Source organism: Peromyscus leucopus, chromosome 2, assembly GCF_004664715.2.
Source record: "Peromyscus leucopus breed LL Stock chromosome 2, UCI_PerLeu_2.1, whole genome shotgun sequence".
Classification (NCBI taxonomy): Eukaryota; Metazoa; Chordata; class Mammalia; order Rodentia; family Cricetidae; genus Peromyscus; species Peromyscus leucopus.
This window is the reverse complement of record NC_051064.1, coordinates 118,794,493-118,814,578: the sequence shown is the minus strand read 5'-3', so window position 1 is coordinate 118,814,578 and position 20,086 is coordinate 118,794,493. Positions and strand designations below refer to the sequence as shown.

The 20,086-nt window shown below is 49.1% G+C and overlaps 1 protein-coding gene across 3 annotated transcripts in view; it reads left to right on the top strand.

Moving 5' to 3' along the window:
* Window positions 1-20,086, top strand: part of Rnf220 (ring finger protein 220) — a 226,988-nt gene that overhangs the window by 100,529 nt on the left and 106,373 nt on the right. The window contains exon 1 of one of the 3 annotated variants that reach the window (XM_037202863.1): window positions 16,191-16,333. The exons of the other annotated variants lie outside the window; for them this stretch is intronic. The gene's annotated coding sequence lies outside the window, so the exon portion shown is untranslated. Of the gene's footprint in view, window positions 1-16,190; window positions 16,334-20,086 lie in introns of those variants that run through there. 3 annotated transcript variants of the gene reach the window in all.

Here is a 20,086-nt window from a genome sequence, read left to right as displayed (position 1 = left end):
GCGGGGACCGCTGAGGGGTTCCAACAGCCCCTGCTAGCCCCGCCCCCGAGGCCCAGGAGGACCCACTAGGAATTTCTGCCCTCCGTCCTAGACAGCCCCACAGTCTGAGTTAAAGGCTGGGCCCTGCAGGTGCAGACAAACCTGTCTCCACTGCATTCTAGCAGGGGTTATTTTAATGATGCTGTTCCCTGACCTTGCTGATGGCCCAGGAGAAAGACCTGGGGTACCCCAGAGAGGGGGGGGGTACCTGCCGACACCTGAAGGTGGTGAGGGGCTGAGATCCACCCCACCCTACCCCACCCCACCCTTGGCTCTTTGGATGCCCCAGCAGCAGCAGCAGCAGCAGTTTGACTGGAGCAGGGACCCAAAAGTGCAAGCGGAGAAGCCAGAGGTGGGGGGGGGGGGGGCGGCTTGCACAAGCTGCTCTTGGCCAGGGCTCATAAAGCTGCAGGTGTGAGATGTTGTTATTTAGTCTAGAGCCTGGTATGTGACAGCCCGGGCCCTCTCTCCTGCGAACTGCCCTCCACTACCGCCCTCTCTACTGGCCAGATAATTAGTCCATTACGACTCTCCCACCTCGGGTGGGTGGGGGCAGGGTGAGAGCCCACCCTCAGTCCCCTTGTAATTCAACTTCCTGTGTTTTATGGAAGCAGGCTGTTGGGGGCAGAGTGAAAGGCTGGTCCCTAGGCTGGGCCAGCCTCTTCCTCAGCTCCCAACCCCCGCACACCCCTTGCCATCTATCCCTGGTTGCCGTGGTGACCAAATGTTATTTCCCAGCTTCATATTTGAACTAATTTGTAAAAGTTTTTTACACCTCTTACCTGCCTTAAAAAAAAAAAAAAATGAATGCGGGTCGGGCGTGTGTCTTCCCGTGTCTTGCTCCGCCATCTCTTCCTCCGCATCTCTCCTCTGTCTCTCTCTATTTTTATTACACGCTTATCGCCTTTTTCCCTCCTGCTTTTGAAATTGATTTCCTTTCCTTTCTCCCCCTATTCAGGACCTAAACGCTGAATGTTCGATATTTCATTTGAGACCGCTAATCGCATTACTGCCCTTGACGTTTTACAGATATCATATTATGGGCGCAAATTTGGCAAATTATTAGCGCTGTAATGTATAGCTTGTCAGGGGTATTTAAGACGCTAAGAGCCCAAGGCTTATCGGGGTTAGCAGAGAGCCCTCGTTGAGCTTTTGAAATGCAGAGAGCCAGTTATAAAACACACTGTGACTCTCTTCAGCTGGAGGGAAAAAAAAAAAAAAGGAAAAGAAAAAAAGAGAAAGAAAAAGGGGGAAAAATGTCACCCGTCTATCAGAGGCTTCCAGGGCCGATAACAAGCAAAATTCTTCTCTGTGGGTTTCGCTGGAAATGTGAGAAGCTTTTAAAACATTTCTCAAGCTGTCTGGAAAAGAAAAAAAAAATCTTTATTGAAAGGATGTAGCAGTCCTTTTTACTGTGGCCTATTTATCTCTGGGGAAAAAGCTGTAACAAGAAGATCCCCTACTGGCCATCAGCTGGTGTCAGGGCCTGCCCGGCTTTGGTGACAGGACTTTGGTGTGGGGGACTTGCTGGGAGAGAGTGGGGCCACCTTTGGCAAAAGGGGGGGCAGCTGCAGGCCTGGTGCATGCCTCTGGAGCAGCAGCCAGCACACCTAGCCAGGGGCTCAGGGGCCGCAGACCGCATATCAGATCCTTTTGGAATGAAAGACTGATTGAACCAACAAACAAATGAAATACATTAGCACAGCCTTGAAGCCCTGACCAGCCTGGGCTGGTCTGCCCGTGTCCTGCACCCATGCATCCCACTCGTGCCCTAAGAAGCCACCTCTGCTGAGGCCACTGTCCTTTGACACTGGTGTGCAGGCTGCTCCTTTGAATCGATGGGACACGACCCTCTGTGTCTTCTTGCTGTCGTCTGATGAGGGCATCACTCCTCTCTACAGCGTGACCGTGGACACTCGCTCTGATAGCCCACTGCTGTTTGTGTCTTCATCCTGGTGACACCAGCACCTAGGAGGACCTTCCAGATCCTGAGACCCTCTGCCCCAGGACCCCTCAGTCCTCCAGCAGAAGTCCCTGCAGACAGGGATTGCCCCACCCCCTCACTCGAAGCCTTTCATGGAATGCCTCCACCTTAGAAACCCTGAATTCAGAAGTGTCTTTTTTTATCCAGAACCTTCCATCCTCACATCTGCCCTACTCCCTCACTCCCACTTTACCTGTTTTTTTTTTTTTTTTTTTTTTTTTTTTTTTTTTTTTTTAAAAAAACCTCACTTAGACTTATAATTCCTGGACCATTCCTAATTTAACAAGCCCCTGGGTCCCCCAACTTCCCTTCCTTTCCTACCCAACCTTGACTCTTGGAGCAGCCTCTTTAGGGGATGTCTTCATGCAGTTTCCTTGCCCTTCTGCCTTTCTGCCCCACCTCTTTGCCTGCCTTGGATCCCAGGTCCACAGAAGCATTTGCCTTCTCCTTGATCCTGGCCTGGGATGGTTAGTTAAGAAGCTGCATCTCCTCCATTCCAATGGGTCAACACCAACTGGGCCCAGAGTGTTTCTTCTGTTCTACTGAGGTTTTCATTTTCTCTAATAGCAGTTTTAGTACTTTTCTTTCTTTTTATTTTATTTTCCTTTTTTTTTTTTTCCTCGAGACAGAGTTTCTCAGTGTAGCTTTGGAGCCTATCCTGGAACTCACTATGTAGACCAGGCTGGCCTCGAACTCAGAGAGATCCTCCCGCCTCTGCCTCCTGAGCACTGGGACTAAAGGTGTGCGCCACCACCGCCCGGCCCCGTCCTGTGATTACAGTTACCCTTTTCCCACCAGTGCTTTTCCCTTCAGGTGCCTCAGAGCCTCCTTTCCATCTCAGGCTCTCACTGCCCCATCTTGCTCTGTCACTTTACTGACAATATTGCTCAAGGGCAATTGTACAGTGCCTCGGTTTCCCCACCTTCCATTCCATTTGGCCCATCACAGCCTGTGTTCTGTCTCCCTGACTTGACTGACATCGTGCTCATCTGTCCCTTCTCCAGACCCGCTTTTCCTTGGCTTTTCTGATTCTGAGGTGGAGTCCTTTCCAGCCTTCTCACTTCCATTCCCAGCTTCCTCTCCAGCGCTGCTGCCACCCAGCCAGCAGGCTCTGCTGCTCGGTGGCCGTCCACCCTGGCAGAGCCCATCCATACCTGTGGTTCCTTCTGCCGTCTAAACCATGAACCCCGCCTCCCCCCCCCCCCCCGAGCTTCATGCCCACATGCCAGCTCACTCCCTAGAGTCCTTGCAGAGCTACTCAGATCCAACACATCCAAAGCGGCATGCATCACTGTGCTTCTCCAAGTCTGTAACTTCAAAGATCTCAGAGAGGCATCATTCCATCAAACACATAAGCAGAAAAGCTGACCCAACCTAGACTGATCCCTTTTCTTCCCCTTTATCTGTCTTCTTTTGCCTAAAAATAAAACAAAATCTTGGGAGATTGAGAAAAAGAAAGTCCCTTGTCTTATATCTCATATCAAGATAAATTTCAGATTCATTAAGAAGCTAAAAGCACAGGGCTAGGGACACAGCTCAGTTGTAGAGGGCTTGCCTGGCATTAGCAAAGACCTGGGTGCAATTCCCAGCACACCACGCATACCATAAGATGAGTATAATAGGTCATGCCTGTAATCCCAGCACTTGGGAGGTGGAAGCAGGAGGATCAGGTCATCCTCAGAGAAATAGCACATTTGAGGCCAACCTGAGATACATGTTAGAAAAAGAAAAAGAAAACAAAAAAAAGGTTAAATATAAAGGATAAAGCTATAGTCACAAAAGAAGTCACCAAAATTTTTTAATTTCTATAAAACAATAAAGAAAGCCCACCACTAGCAAAAATTCAAGGCAAATGCCATCTGAGAAGGATTTGCAGTAGACAGACAAACATTTGATATTCCTAATATGTAAAGAGTTCTTACAAATCAATAGAAAGGACTAAAAGCGATGTAAAATGGACTAAGGTGTGAATCAGCAGTTTGTAAAAGACATATGAAATCTTCAAATTAATATAGATAATATGAATTAAATAGAGGTAATATTTACCTATACTAATTGATAACTTCTTCTTCTTCTTTTTTTTTTTTTTTTTTTTTTTAGACAGGGTTTCTATGTAACAGCCCTGTCTGTCCTGGAAGTAGACCAGGCTGGCCTCAAACTCACAGAGATCCACCTGCCTCTGCCTCTCAAGTGCTGGGATTAAAGCCATGCACCACCACCACCCGGCAACTGATAACTTCTTAAATCATAAAATTTAATGCTAATTAGAGTAGAGTTAGACATTCTTATATACTGTTGGTGAAAAGCATATATTCATTATAACCTTTATAAAAAGTTTTGTAACATGTCACAAAAGGTTTAAAATATCTCCATCCTTTATTTCAGTAATTTCCTTGTTACATTCTATTTTAAAAGCAATAATTGGTAATACAGTCCAAATAATATGCTTAAAGATAACAGTTTTAGTATTATTTAGAGCTGGGGCAATCTGTCAAAAAAAAGTCTAAATGTTTGTAACAGGGCAATGGATAAGTAATTTATAACGAAAAGTCTATGGTGAAATACGGTGCCACCACTCAAAATCTTGTTTATAGGCTGGGCATGGTGATGTGCACATTTAATATCATCATTTGGGAGACTCAGGCAGAAGTATCACGTGAGCCCTTTATGGCAAGACCAGCCTGGGCAGCGCGACTATGTCTTAGCTTTACAATGGAGGAGGGGATGCAGGGAGAAAGCACAGCTGGTCAAATGCTCTCTGTGCGAACATGAGGACCTGAGTTCAGTCCCCAGCACCTCCGTAAACACACGGGCTTGGCAGTGCACACCTGCAATTCTAGCACCGTAGAGCCAGAGAGAGTAGAATCCCCGAGGCTTGCTGGCCAGTCAGTCTAGACGGATTGGTGAGAGACCGTCTCAAAAGAAGAAGGTAGAGAGCAATCGAGGGATGGTGTCCAGTGTCTACTTCTGGCCTCCATAGGTGTGTGCACGCATGCACACCCCACACACAAATAAATAATCGTGAGGCTGGAGAGATGGTGCTGTAGAGCACTTGCTGCCCTTGCAGAGGATCCACGGTCAGTTCCCAGCACCCACATAGTGGCTCCAGGGAATCGGATGCTTCTTCTGACCTCTCTTGGCACCAGACGCACATGCAGTGCACATACGTATGTGCAGACAAAACACAAATACACATAAAATAAAATAAATACATCTTTAAAATAAAAAAATAAGTAATATTATGATTCAGACATGGTGGCACAAAACTGAAGTGTTTACACTCAAGAGGCAGAGACAGAAGTGCCACTGGTTGATTGAAAGCAACCTAAGTTACATAGCGAGACCCTGTCTCAACACACACACACACATACACACACACAAACACACATACACACATATATACACACACATACACAAACACACATATATACACACACATACACACATATATACACACATACACACACATACATATACACATATACACATACACACACATACATGTACACATACACACACATACATATGCACATGCACACATACATATACACATATACACATACATACATATACACATACACACATACACACACATACATATACACATACACACACACACATACACACACACACAAATCCTTTAGAAGACTTTTAGCAGAGATCTGAAAAACGATAACTGGAATTACACTAACATTTTAGTAACGAATGATAGGATCATAGCCAATATTTCCCACCTCTAAGGTTCTCTTGGTTTTTAAGAATTATCTACAATGGATAGATCCTATTGTTTCAATCCAAAAAATTTCTATTATTTAGGGGAAAGTCTCTGATATCACCATTTTCCCCACTCACCCCCAGTCCTATGTGTCCACTCTGTTGGTCTCAGTGCTATGTGTCCACTCTGTTGGTCTCAGGGCTGTGTGTCCACTCTGTTGGTCTCAGGGCTGTGTGTCCACTCTGTTGGTCTCAGGGCTGTGTGTCCACTCTGTTGGTCTCAGGGCTGTGTGTCCACTCTGTTGGTCTCAGGGCTGCGTGTCCACTCTGTTGGTCTCAGTGCTGCGTGTCCACTCTGTTGGTCTCAGGGCTGCGTGTCCACTCTGCTGGTTTCAGGGCTGTGTGTCCACTCTGCTGGTCTCATTCCTTCTGTCTGGGACGTCTTGCAAACACAAGTGTAACTATGCGCCTGTTCCTGCATTCCTCCCAAGCTTCCTGGAGCCCTCAAAGTAACCCAGGGTCCTTGGTAAGATGCGCTGAGTGCCTCTCCATCCCAGCTGCTTCCTCATTCTCCCCTCCTGAATACCTCACCCCTGCAGAGGCATCCTTTGGTACCAGGGCTGTGCATACCTTGTCCCTCCTACCCAGCACTCTTCCTTCCCTTCCCATCTACTGGGAGTTGCTTCAAGTCCCAAGTGGACGCCACCTCTCTGCTAAGCTTCATCCGTTGTTCCCACTTGCTCTCTCTGCTGTGGTCCAAAGCCCATCGCAGACCCCAGTCATGGTGAGCAACCCTGACGACTGTACCAACTCGGTGGTCAAAGGTTGTCCTGTGTTTTTGTTGTTGGTGTTGTTTTGGTGTGTGTGTGTGTGTGTGTGTGTGTGTGTGTGTGTGTGTGTGTGTGGTTTAAGCCCAGCCGCCCTGAACTTTTGTCCCCCTTTCCTCCTTACTTCCTCAGCATCCAGCACAAACCGACATGCTGCAGGTCTTTAAGGAGTGTCAGGTGAATGATTAACCTGAGAATTTTATAGTTTCCTTTCCTGCTCAGAATGACAGAGCTGAGGAGAGAGGGAGGGAACTGTGCCTTCTCAGGATTGAGAGAGTTCCTAGACCGTCTGCAGGCTAGGGGCACAGCTCAGTAGTACAGTACTTAACCTACCATATGCAAAGCCCCAGGGTCAGTCCTCAGCAAAAAGTTATCCAGTTCCATCCTCCATGTTTTCATTCTTTTAGGATCCATTATCGTCTAGTCTCTCCTTGAATACCTTCTGTAATGGGGAGCTCATTACTCAAAATAGTCCTTCTTAACATGTCCTCTGTCTGTTAAAAAGTATTCTCTTAAGGTGAGTCCGCATCTCATAATAAGCCTGAACTAGCTTTACTTCTGTTCTTGGTGTTCTTGGGAGACACAAAGCAGCCAGTGCCCTCTGTCTCTATTGGCCCTTTATAAGCCTCCTCTCAGGCACTGCCATGGTCTTTCCTGAGTCAGAACAAGTGATCTCTGTCTTGCTTTCTTTTCTTATTGTGTAGTCCTGGCTGTCCTGGATCTCGCTCTGTAGACCAGGCTGGCCTTGAACTCACAGAGGTCCGCCTGCCTCTGCCTCCTGAGTGCTGGGATTAAAGGCGTGCGCCACCACACCTGGCCTCTGTTTTGCTTATTGTTAGGCTAGTCATGATTCATAATAATCATTTTAAAAATTGTTTACACTTATTTATTTGAGAGAGAGAGAGAGAGAGAGAGAGAGAGAGAGAGAGAGAGAGGAGGCAGGTGCTTATGTGCCAGGGCACAGATATAGAGGTCAAGGGGACATCTTGTGGGAATTGAGTCTCTCCTTCCACCCTGTGGGTTCCAGGGGTCAAACTCAGGTGGTCAGGTTTGGCAGCAAGCTCCTCTACCTGCTGAACCATCTCGACAGCCCCCCTAATAATTTTTAACACATTTAAAAGTTCCATGGTTTTGGGTTTTTTGTTTGTTTGTTTGTTTTAATGCCGAATGCTGTTTATTGAAGGAGGGAAGAGGTCTTAAATATAGGCTTACAGCACAATGGGAGAACCCCGGAGGGCAGAAGTTCGCTGCCGATGTTTTACAATAAAGTTCCATGGTTTACAGCAGACTTTCAAATATATTCCTATTTGGATTGTTAAAAGATGGTGCCCATGAGGCTGGAGAGTTGGCTCAGGCCTTAAGGCCACTTGTTGCTATTGCCGAGGACCTAGGTTCAATTCCCAGTAACCACAACGATGACTCACAGCCATCTATAACACCAGTCACGGGAGAGGATCTAAAGCCTCTTATAGCCTCCTAGGGTACTGCGTGCATGTGGTTCACAGACATACACGCAAGCAAAACAACCATACACATAAGATTAATTAATAAATAATAATAATAATAAAAAGGACAGTGCTCAGATAGAAGCTGCCTGAGACAATCACACCAGGGCAGAGCAAGGCAAGAGCTGCTGACCCATAGGAACTCCGTTAAGACCAATGGCTCTCCCCACCATTTGGCCATGTCTCTCCTATCTGGGTCTTATGCTGTTGGGTCTTTATATCCAAATTCAGACTTTTAGGTTCATTATTATTATAAATATTATCATTGCCATCTAGGTACCAGAGACCTACATCCATCATAGGCCTCTATCCCTTAGCAGAGCTAGGAGTGGACATTGCTGCTTTGTCTGTGGAGAAACTGCAGCTTGGAAAAGTAACCACCCTCTCCAGTGTTGCCTGGCTTAGGAGAGCCAGAGCTGTTTCCTGGCTTCAAAGCCCATGCTTTTTCTTCCTTTTTTTTTTTTTTTTTTTTTTTTTTTTTTTTTTAATTATAACAATGTGTCCTTCAAAGGGGACTAAAGGATAAAACAGCCTGACCTCGGTCTTTGCTGCACCAGAAGCTGGGCAGGGGCTGCATTCCTTAGTTCAGGAAATCCCCACAGCAGACCTGTGTGAGGCGGTGGGGCTCTCGTGCTGGCCACCTCTAACTCCTGCTGTTGGGGACAGCCCAAAGCAGAGTTCCTACTGAGGCTTTTGGCTGGCTGGCTCCAGAAGGCCCAGGCCGCTGCAGGATCAGGAACAGGGGTTCTAGCTCCAGGACAAATGGGGAGGTAACTGCTGGTTCTATAGGACTGAGTCAGGGTGGGGCAGTTCCTGGACCTAGGCAGCCCTGATGGCTCCCTTCAAGGCAGACTAAAAGAAAGAGGAATCAGGGGACAATACAAAGAGCCTTCAAAGTCACGGGCGTGGGGGTTGTCGTGGAGGGGACTGTCTGGCCTCTAGTGCCTGAAAGGAGGTCTGTTAGTTAGCTCTCGGTTACAGTGAGAAATGGCACAGATAGTCAGCTTAGAAGGAGAGCAGGTTTGGTACAGCTCACGGTTTTGGAGGTTGGGGCCATACTCAGTGGGCCCCACTGTAGTTGGGCCTGTGGCAAGCAGGATATCATGACAGGCTATGAGGGTGAGCAAAGCTGCTCACCTCGAGGTCAGGAGGCAAAGAAGAGGAAGAGGACAAGGTGGGGGTCCCACTAGCCCCTTCAAGGGCACATCCCCAGAAGAACTCCCACATAGCACCACTTCTTAAAGCTTCCTCTACCTCCCAAAGGTCACTAACATTTGACACACGGGTTGTAGGAAGGCATCCGAGGGTGGCAGTGCCTGAAGGGAGGAACAAACTGATGCTCCTGGTTGGCATGTCAGTATGAGTCTACCTGGATGCTCTTGGTTGGCATGTTGGTATAAGTCTACCTGGATGCTCTTGGTTGGCATGTTGGTATGAGTCTACCTGGATGCTCTTGGTTGGCATGTTGGTATGAGTCTACAGCTCGCTCAGTCTCAGCTGGTGCTCCCTCAGTCTCAGCTGGTGCTCCCAAAGTGTGTGGTAAAAAAACGAAAGCCCCTATCTAGTGCTTGCCCTGAGCCAGGCTTTGTGTGAGTATAAAAAATAGGGTTCCAGTAAGACCCCTGCCCTGAAGGGGTTCAAAGGCTGCTAACACCAGCACAGAGGTAAGTTCAGGATACTTTGGGCAGATGAAGGTTCCCTTAGATCACACTGCGACAGGAGTGTCCACAAAACCCTGTGGAGGAGCTAGTGCCCCAGGCTGGTGAAAAGGAAGACACCTGCAAAGGGAGTATGCATCCCAGCAGAAGGATCAGAATGGGCAAAGGCAGAGACAAGACTCTGGTAGGTGCAACTAGACACAGCTCTGTGTTGCATGTGCATGGAGTGCAGGCCACAGTTCAGGAGAGGAGCCCAAAGCCAGAGCCAGAGGTCCCTGTGGGCTGTCAGAAATGAGAGCCACTGCGAACCCACTCTCTCCTTAGACATGGAGATGACTAAGTACTGAAGACTTCTTTATCACCGTTACCATCGCGGTCCCATCATAATAACTCAGTCATAAAATCTGCAGTGGGCAGTGGGAGAGAACTGTGATCATCAACCTAAATCCGGAGTGTCAAAGCATGCGCCCGCCATACCAAAATGGGCACTTCTGTGGATGTCTGTGGTTTGGTGTGGATGAATAGACTATAAAGTGTAGGGCGGTCTGGGATGTAATGTAGCTCAGTTGGTAGCACGCTTGTCTCACAGGCACAAAGCTCTGGTTCAATCCCTATCCTTGCATAAACTGAGTGTAATCCTACCATTCAGGAGGTAGAAACAGGAGGATCAGAAGTTCAAAGTCATCCTCAGCTACATAGTGAATTTGAGGCCACCCTTCGCTATCTAAGACCCTGCCCTATCCCACACACATACACAAACACAAAAGGTGTGTGAACCAGGAGTAATGATACACACAACTGTAATCCCAGCACTTGAGAGGGCAAGGGCAGGAGGACTGAGTTCAGGCCAGCCAGCCTTGGTTATATAGTGAGACCCAGTCTCAAATAAACTGATCAGTTAATCACTTTAAGAGATATAAAGAGCTAAGGCCAACAAAGAAACCTGTCTGGGACAGAAATATATTAAAATTTTAGACGTTAAGCTTTTTGAATTATTCAAAGGCAGAAAAGTGAGCAATTGGGTTGAGCAGGTTGTATGTGACCCAGGATGAGTCAGGAGGAGATGAGCTCCAAGGGTAGGGTAGCAGCATGGGGCTGGTGGAGGGGGGCAGGTATATCGCTCACCCCCTCTCCTCCTGGGTACGCCCTCCCTGGAGGAGGCGGGTTCTTGTGGGTAGCCCTCCCCACGATACCACCTTGCCTCCTTTCCTCCTCCCTTGTTAGCTGCTTTGGAAGGAGCCTAGAGTCCAGGACAAATGGTCTCCAAGTGGCTGTGGCGTGTGATGAGCAGCTCTACCCTGACTCACTAAAGGACAGATGACTGTTAGAAGGTGGATTCCCCAGCCCTTAAGGTTAGCCCGTACTTCCTGATTCCCCACTCCTACGCTCTTATACAGCGCAGAGCAAGGGGGTACTGACTGCTCCAGGACCTAAGATGAGGCCCCCTTGCAGGTGTGGGAGGCCGCATCGGGTCTAGCGAGACTTCCAGTCAGGGCCTCCTGTTAAGAATTGGATTCTTGGATGCCACAACCCGTTCCTGACAGGCTGTGGGAACTGGTGGTTTTCCTTGGTCCTGGGCTGTTCCCAGAGACCTTCCAAGGAGGCTGTAACACACACTGTGCAAGCTCTGCTTTGCCCAGGAGCAGTGAGACCCAGCTGTGACGTACAGCGGGCCCTGAAGCCTCTTCCTATCCCCGGAAAGCCGAGGGAGGCCTATCTTGTATTTGCTGGGGAGGGAAAGTCAGATCTCCTCTCACTTTCTGGGTGTGTCTGGTTGGTAAGGCTACCCTGAGGCCACAGAGGCAAAAGTGATTCTCTAAAGGAACCACTGATCTCCAGGGCATCTTGGGTGGAGTCACCCGTGGTAGAGCTCACCCTGGAAGCATTTGGGAGGAGGCTTCTGGAGTTAAGTGTGGTTCTGAGCTCTGGTGCCTTCCGTGCGGCTCTGTAAGACCCACTAAACAGACACAGGCCTCTACACCTGGGGCTTCTGAGTCCCCCCAAAAGCTGTGGGCCTGCAAGCCTCGTCAGCTCTCACCCTCCACTTTGCTCAGGAGCTGCTGAGCTGTGGAGATGGGAAGGATGGATCTCCTAGCTTCACTCTCATGAAATGGCGCATCAGTAAGTGCTACTTAAGAAAACACATGGTCTGCCCCTCAAAAAGGCCCCCCTCTGCTGCCGCCGCCACCAACACCTTTCTTTATTCCGCCCAAACCTCACCAAGGGGAATTCGAAACAACTGTGGTGATAAATCCGCCTGCAGATAATTGGCAAGAAAACAACACTTGTGCAGTATATAACGTTTTATGGTTGTTTCATGTACTTTATTATAATACTAATGAGCAGTTATATATCAGGAGCTAACTGCACGCCGGATTAGCTTGTTAGCATGATATGAAATGGCAGAGCAAACAGTCCAGGCTCTCGCTCCCCACATGCCTGCCCCCCCCTTCCTCCCTACCCCTCAGCCCCATTTGCACTCAGTAATTAGTATGCAAATTAGGCCCCGGGACCACACAAGTTCTAGTATATTACAAGGGCTTTATTATGCTCTTGTGAGTACATGATGGAAGCGGCCCATGACAGTGTTTATCTCACTAGCTCTGTCCTGCCTTTCTCTCTCTCTCTCCCATCCACCCCTCTGTACACACACACACACACACACACACACACACACACACCCTTCCTTGCATGGTCATGGTCTACCACCAATCCTTCCCTGTGTCAGACCTTCAAACTTGAGAGTAGTCAAACAGGTCTTCAGGCCTGGATTCGAACATATACATTGATCCATTCTGGAAGCCTGGTTCCATTTCCAGTCACCATACTAAAAGAAGAGTTCCCCCTTTTCTGTGTTTTTCTTCTTTTTTTTACCTTATGTGTGCTTGCACACATGTATTCCATGTATTTTGCGCATGCTTATGTGCACGTGTGCGTGTGCGTGTGCGTGTGCGTGTGTGTGTGTGTGTGTGTGTGTGTGTGTGTACAAACCGAGGGTCATGTGTGGAGATTACTTTAATCTGACAGATGTCAGCCCTCACCATCACCCTTGTTTGAGAAAGGGTCTCTTGTGTGCTGCTGTGTGCGCCAGGCCAGCTGTCCAGTGAGCTTCCAGATACTCCCCTGCCTCCACCTCCAATCTCACAGTGCTGAGGTCGCAGGTGCCTGCTACCCCATCCGACTTTATGTGGGTTCCTGGGATAAGAACACAGGTCTTCACACTTGTGTGTTGAACTCACAGAATCCCTTGCCATGAACTCTTCTCAAAGCATAACTCATCCCGTCTACACTTCTGGGATGTATAATTTTTTTCCCCACATGTAGAAACGGTTACTTTCTCTGTTGCACTTCACTTGTGTTCCAACTTTCAGAAGGAAGTTTGGGATCCAAATTCTGTATTCCGTCTTGTCGTCAGTCCCAAGACTTGTCTCACTATCAATCTGTTGCCCTGGTTGTTTATAGCTTTAAGTTGTTGGTAAAACTGCTGAGCAGGGCAAAGGACAAATCCCAGCATATGTCACTGGAGACCTTTTTTCAAACACCAATCAATATTCCCTGCATTTGGTCGCCCAGCCAGGATCTGTCCGCCTTGCTCTCCCCAGCCTCTCTCTTACCCTCTCCTTGTGTCTGCCTTACCCTGTGATGCTTCTTGAACCAGTGTCAGTCCACTGTCCGCCACTGTGATGAACTACCCGAGACGGGTCCACTTAAAGAGTGAAAGGGTTAGTCTGGCCTCACGGTTTCAGAGATTTCAGTAGGAGGTCAGCTGGCCCCATCACTTTGGGCCTGAGGTAAAGTAGACTATCACGGAGAGGAAGCACATGTAGGAGAAGGAGAAGGAGGAGAAGGAGAAGGGGAGGGTCCTTAAATGCACACTCCCAGTGACCTATCCCTCCAACTAGGCCCCCACCTCCTTAAAGCCTGTTCAGCTGGGAGCCATCTTCAGCTACTAATGAGGTTAATTAACACCCTGATCCAATCACCTCTTCATCCCATGCAGCTGAGAACCAAGCAAGCCTTCAGCACATCACATGAGCTCTTAGCCATAGTAACCCCCCTTTCCTTACAATGTCTCCCCTCAACCCCTACTTCTCCTTTCCCCACTCTCCTCTCTCTTATCCGTTCCTTTTTGAGTGGTGGGAAGATTCCTCTGCACTTTTCCCATCTCTCACCAGGAGTGAGAGGGCTGGTCAGGCTTCCGCTTACCACACCAGTCAGCTGCTCTCCCAGACACCAGTAGCAACTCTGGAATTGCCCAATCTTCTGGATATTTGCTTTTCACTTTATCACAAGTTAGCTTTGCCTTCTGTAAAAGCTGGTTCTCAAGTCTTGCTGAGAGCCCAGGACCACTCTCCCAGACCTTTGCAGACTGGGCACTCCTGACCCATCTCCTGAGGTGGCTCTTCCTCTAACATCTGACCCTAAATTCCTGAGCCCTCTGCCCTTACTTCCTCTTTTTTATTCACTCATTTGCATATTTGCTTATTCAAAGCAAGCAGCACAGAGGATCAGCCCTCTGTGCTACAGACCATATTAGCTAGTGAGGAACAAGAATTCTGTAGCACAATCCCCACCTTCCGTGAGTTCAGGCGGATGCTTACAATACGGTGTGGTGAACACCACCAAGGGAGGCCAGGCGTGGAGAAGATCTCACAGGAGCTGAGAGGAATGTGTGAGCCAAGCTGGAGAGAGTTAGACGATGCCACAGAAAAGTGGCCAGGCCAGCAGAAAGGATGAGGAGGGTTTTACTAAACTCTCCCCAAATCCCTGGACTTTATTTGAATCTGTTGTCTTATCTCTGGTCATCTATCTACTACTTCCGGTACTACTATACTTCCAGAATTTTTCAAGAGCCAGGCATGATGGCACACACCTTTAATCGTAGCACTTGGGAGGTAGAGGCAGGCAGGTCTCTATGAGTTCAAGGCCAGCCTGGTCTACACAGTGAGACCCTGTCTCAATATATATATATTCCAATCATCTTGCTTCCTCTAACCTGCACCACCCTATTCTACTTATAATGAACAAGCAGAAAAGTTTTTTTAAAAGCATATTTTATTCTTTCAGGCTGTTACTTTGTTTTGCTCTTGTTGAGATGGGATCCTGATACCAGCCCTCCATCTCCAAGTGAAATCATGTTCTTTGTAAAGTTCTAGACAATTCCTTTTGCCTCCAAGATACACTCCCAACTCTGGAGCATGCCCAGTCTGTCTTATAAAATCTCTGTCTTGCCTTTCTATGGCCTGGTTGGTGGTCTTGCCCACTTGTCTAAGGGCTGCCCATTGGCCAAGAGGTGCTCTCCCACACCAGCCTCAGCTGAGCTTCAAACGGTGCCCTCTCTCCTCATCCAAGATCAAAGTCTGTACCTGATGGCATTCCAAGGATGCCTCGGAGTCAGCCTTCCTCTCCTACCACCCTTATCCCTTCCCCTGGCTACAGCAAGGTCTCGACAACATCCATAGCCTGTGATGCCGAAGATGCTGATCAGAAAGGAGGATCAAGGCACTGGTACAGAATAATGGTCTTCATGAATACTTAGCATAAGGAAGAGAGGGGGAAAAATCTGTGTAGCAGGCAGTTTTTGTAAAGCGTTGAACTGTACCACACATCACCTCCTGACAGGCCCTGATGTTAGCTCCTGGAATGGACCACAAGAGACTCATTAGAAAAAACAAATATTATCGCACGCTGAAATGATTTATGGAGAAAAATGAAAAATTTTGTGTGGCTGTGCTCCCTCTCACCCACTCCCCCTCGCCGCTGCCTTCTTCTGGGGAAGTTATTTATGGCTTCAGACCCTTAACAAGAGAACAGCAAAGCTCCGAGCTGATCACTCCTGCAAACTGCCTACATTTGATTTTTATTAGTGACTTAAAGCTTCCTTTTTTTTCTTTATTGTCCTGGGTGAACCAAAATGCATTTTAATGCCTGCTATTCAGGCCAGACGAGAACCGCATATATGGCTCCCGCACAAGCCTGCCACACTGGTGTCTCTCTCCACGACTGAGGGTGATGTCAGAGGAAGGAGCAAGACCAAACTCTTGGACAGAACAGGTCAGAGACCAGGGCCACTGACTGCATCTCTCTCCTGTGGAGGCCTCCAGGCCCAACAGACTGCCTTCTTCCTTGAGGGAACAGTGACTAACATGTATGGCCGTGCTTGCAATATGATAGGCATTAGTTTGGGTTACTCTTGGGTTACCACATTTACTCTTCCCAACAACTGGAAAGTGGGTGGCTGTCCTTATGATCACTTTATGGAAGAAGAAACTGAACCTCAGAAAAGTCGAGGAACTTAACCAAAGCCACACAGCTAGTGACCAGCTAGGTTCAAACTGAGGAGCCTCCCACAGCTTCCTCTGTGGTACGCATCATCTCCTTGGTGGATTGTGATGTCTCTGTAATCTTAGCTTCTGAGAATTCCCTGGAAGATTCCCTAGAAACCTGTTTCCTAACTACATCTTCTAGCCGGATCACTACTACACTGCTGTTGGGAAGTACTGCCCTCCAAGGCCTCCTAACAGGGACTTGGAATGGCCTGCCAGAAGATGGAACTCGGAGGGTCCTGAGTTCTTCACACATCCAACAGTGAGCCTGGATCTCCAGGTGAGACAGGCATGTTCCCTTTCTTGTCACCTTGCCCCAGATTATTGAAACCCCCCAGCAGCCCTCTTTACTATGTTTCCTGTGTAAACTTTATAAAATGTAAACCTAAGAAATTCCTTTTGAAGTCTCAGGGAATTCGGACTTTGCTTCCCTTACTGTGCAATGAGAACTCATGGGACAGGAGGCCTGCCTGGCCGCCAGGAGCTGCTCTCTCTCTCTCTCTCTCTCTCTCTCTCTCTCTCTCTCTCTTCTCTCTCTCTCTCTCTCTCTCTCTCTCTCTCTGTCTCTCTCTCTCTCTCTCTCTGTCTCTGTCTCTCTCTCTCTGTCTCTCTCTCTGTGTGTGTGTGTGTGTGTGTGTGTGTGTGGGTGTGTGTGTAGAGGTCAGAGGACAACTTGGGGGAGTCGGTTCTCTCCTTCCACCAGGTTCCAGAGACCAAACTCAGGTCATGAGGATTGTCTGGAAATGCCTTCACCCACTGAGTCACCTCACAGGACCCTCAGCCACTTCTCATACATACGATGTCAGCACCTGCCAAGAAGAGAATGGGCACCATTGCCTGCCCCAGGCCGTCCTCATCAGCTTTATCATATCAACTTTCCATTTCCTAGATGTTTCCATTCCAATCTCCATCATCAACCAAACAATTAACAAAGATGCACCAGAAATCTCTGAGGAAGCTGGGTAGCACTAAACCGAGGTTGTGGCCTCCCTGAGGGCCTCAGAAGAGGGTCACATTCAGCTTCGAGCCTTGCTAGTTAGTATCTCTGTTTGTTAGGATGTCTGTCCTGCACAGAGACAGTGTTGGGAGTAAAGCTGTCACCAGGATGTAGGGGACTACTGAAATGATGGCTTGGGAGTGATGACCTGGGTCTACAATCCAAGTAACCGTAATCTCCACTATTTGTCCTCAGAAGAAGCTAAGGTTCCAAGAAGGATAGTGTTAATTAACAAAAGAGAGGCGGGGCCCCAGATGAGGCGCAGAGGCTGCACCTCCATGTGACCCGTAACTCACTGTGACATCTCAACAGAGGGAGAGCTGCTGGGCAGGGGCTACCCAGGCCCCCATTCCCACCTTGTCTCTGATCTACAGGAGCCCCCCCCCCCATGCTTATCTGGGGCTGCATCACCATCAGCTTCTCCTGAACCCTTCCTTGGCACATTGGGCCTGGACAGAGCAGCAAGGCTGAGCTGGAGAAAGGAGCAGTCATTCCAGGGGGTGGGGGGAGCTAGAGCCTCTCCTCCATGCCCCTGCCGCTCCCCGGCCAGCCAGGCTGAGCCTCATTCCAGAGAGCTGGTCTCTCAGCAGGGTTGCTAGGCGCGGGGAGAGGGGTCGCTTGCCACGGGCTGGCCCAGGCTCTGCCTGGAGACCACTGGGGAGGCTGGGAAGAAGGAGCGGCATTATTTGGTGGGTCCCTCCGTCCCTCCCCCAGCCTCAGCACAGTGAGCTTTCCGGAGGGATGGTTATGAGCCAGCCCATCCCCAGGCCTTCCCCTTTGTGAGGAGACCTCCCCATCAGACCCCCCACCTTCGATGGCTTCCCTCCTCCCCCTTCCCTCCGATTCAGCAGAGCCAGAGTTAAGCCTGGGGTTAATGCCCAGTGACATCTGCAGGTTGCCTAGTGTTGTTGACATGGGGGTGGGGGGAGGGGAGGGGGCGATGGGGGAGATCGTTGGTGGCTTTATTATGGAGAACTCAGCAGGCCTGGGGCCTTCTATTGTCCAAGTGGCAAATAAATAAATAGGAGAAAGTAAGTCTTCCCCATGGCTTACCGACGGGAGGTTAACAGCTGGACATGACATGACAAATTGGGCATTTTTCTTTGGGGACTGATCCTTACAGCAGCTAGCGGGGAGAATGGAGGGGGGGCGGAGAGAGAGGGTGAACGCGAGCTAGAGCACTGAGCGGGCAAGTCATGGAAGTGAACATTGGAGCTGTGTGTACGGACGTGAGTGTGGGACTGGGTGTTCAGAGAATACGGGGCTGTCATATTTTGGATCTGAAAAAAAAGAGAAAAAAAAAAAAAAGGGCAAAGGAAGTGTTTTGTGTGCCTGCCTCAGGACTAAAGCCCAGAGCCCTGACAGCTGGGCATCTGACTGGGGTGGGGGTGGGGGGTTGAGGGAGGCATCCTCCTGGGAATCTGTCACCTTGGGCTCCTCCCCTTCTGCCAAATGGAAAACCAAAAGGTGGACACTGGCCCCATCTTACAGGACCTCCTCCCTCCAGGTGGGTGGCATTTATTAGCAGCTGAACAATGTAGAGGCGAAGCTGTGCCTCTTACCATAATGCCCCACCGCCTGAACTGGTCCCAGTTGGACAGCCAAGCCTCCAGTTTGTCTCTACAGCTAAGATCAGGGAGGAGCCACAGCCCTGGCTCATCTTGCTGTTCTCCAGGGAGTTCCCAGCAACAGATCTAGAGGACCAGAATGGCAACTGCCACCTCTGGCCAAGGCTCTTCCTGGAGATGATTAGGGAGGCTGGAACCTAAGGCGTGACCTGCCTCAGCCTATAGCAAATTGTAATGGAAGAGGAGGACTGAGAATCACTGGCTGTCACCTTCCGAGGCAGCAGGCTGTGGTGGCCCGTAGCTTGAGCTCTGGAGTTAGATCTGAGACTGTGGCCTGCTCTTCCTGGCTGTTTAGTCTCTCTGAGCCTCCATTTCTTTTGGGTGCAGTGGGAACGGAGCTGATATGTGCCACCTAGGCCACTGTGAGTTCTAAATGAGGTAGCACACCACTGCTGAGTGCTGAGTCTGGCCTGTGATAAATCCTTTACAAAAGCCCAGGCTAGCCGTCCCTGAGGCTAGCCAGCCTTTCCCTGCTCCCTGCCGTCCTATGCTTTAAGACTGACTAGACAAAGCTATGGAGCCGTCGTCTCTGGTGAGAGGAAAAGATAACCTTGTCTGTATTCATGGAAGTCACATCTCCATGGCCTCCAGAGGCTGAGCCTCAGTCTTCTCAGAGCCCGTATGGAAGCTGGCCTGAAAAAGTGACCTCCTTCCAGGCTCCTGATTCTAGCAACAGACAGCAAGAAGCCTTGCAGGCAGTGGTTCTGCCCATGCCTGTGGCATGGGAGAGCCTGTCCAGTTTTCCAAGGTCATTCAGAGGCAAGAGCCGGTTTCTACCTTTTAAGAACAGTGGCTGCTCTGGAAAGCACAGTCTGTCTGCCTCTCCTTCTGGGACCACTGGAGAGAACCAGAAGAAAATGGAGATTAAGGGTGGATTAATTCATTCCTCTACTGAGCATGTGCCAAGTGTCAACACAGCTCTTGACCCTGGGAATAGAGCTGTACACGATGTGAGTGTGTATGTGTTGGGGGGGGCTGCCCTCCTGTGCATCCACTGCAGTTCTTCAGACAAGCAAATGAGAACCCTCCCAGTTGCCTCCCCAAATTCCGTGTGCTCAGCACGGCCCTCTTCACTCTCCTTAATGTTTTTCTTGGATTGACATCAGTCCTGCCAAGGGGAACTGGTTGCAAAGGACTCTGGGAGATAAAACGGGGGAGAATTGCTGATGTACATTGGGTACCTTCTGTTGGAGGGGACAGCGCCTGGTGATTTCCGGGGGGCTTCGCTAGAAGGTTGAAAGGAAAAGCACGTGGAGAAAGATGCTTCCTGGAATTGCTTGCTTAGTTCATGCCAGAACTTTCTGGCACTGTGCATACATTGTCTAATTTCACCCATGCAGGCACTTTGTACAGATAAACATTGATTTTCAAAGAGCACTGGGTGTGGTGGCACTCAGGAGGCAGAGGC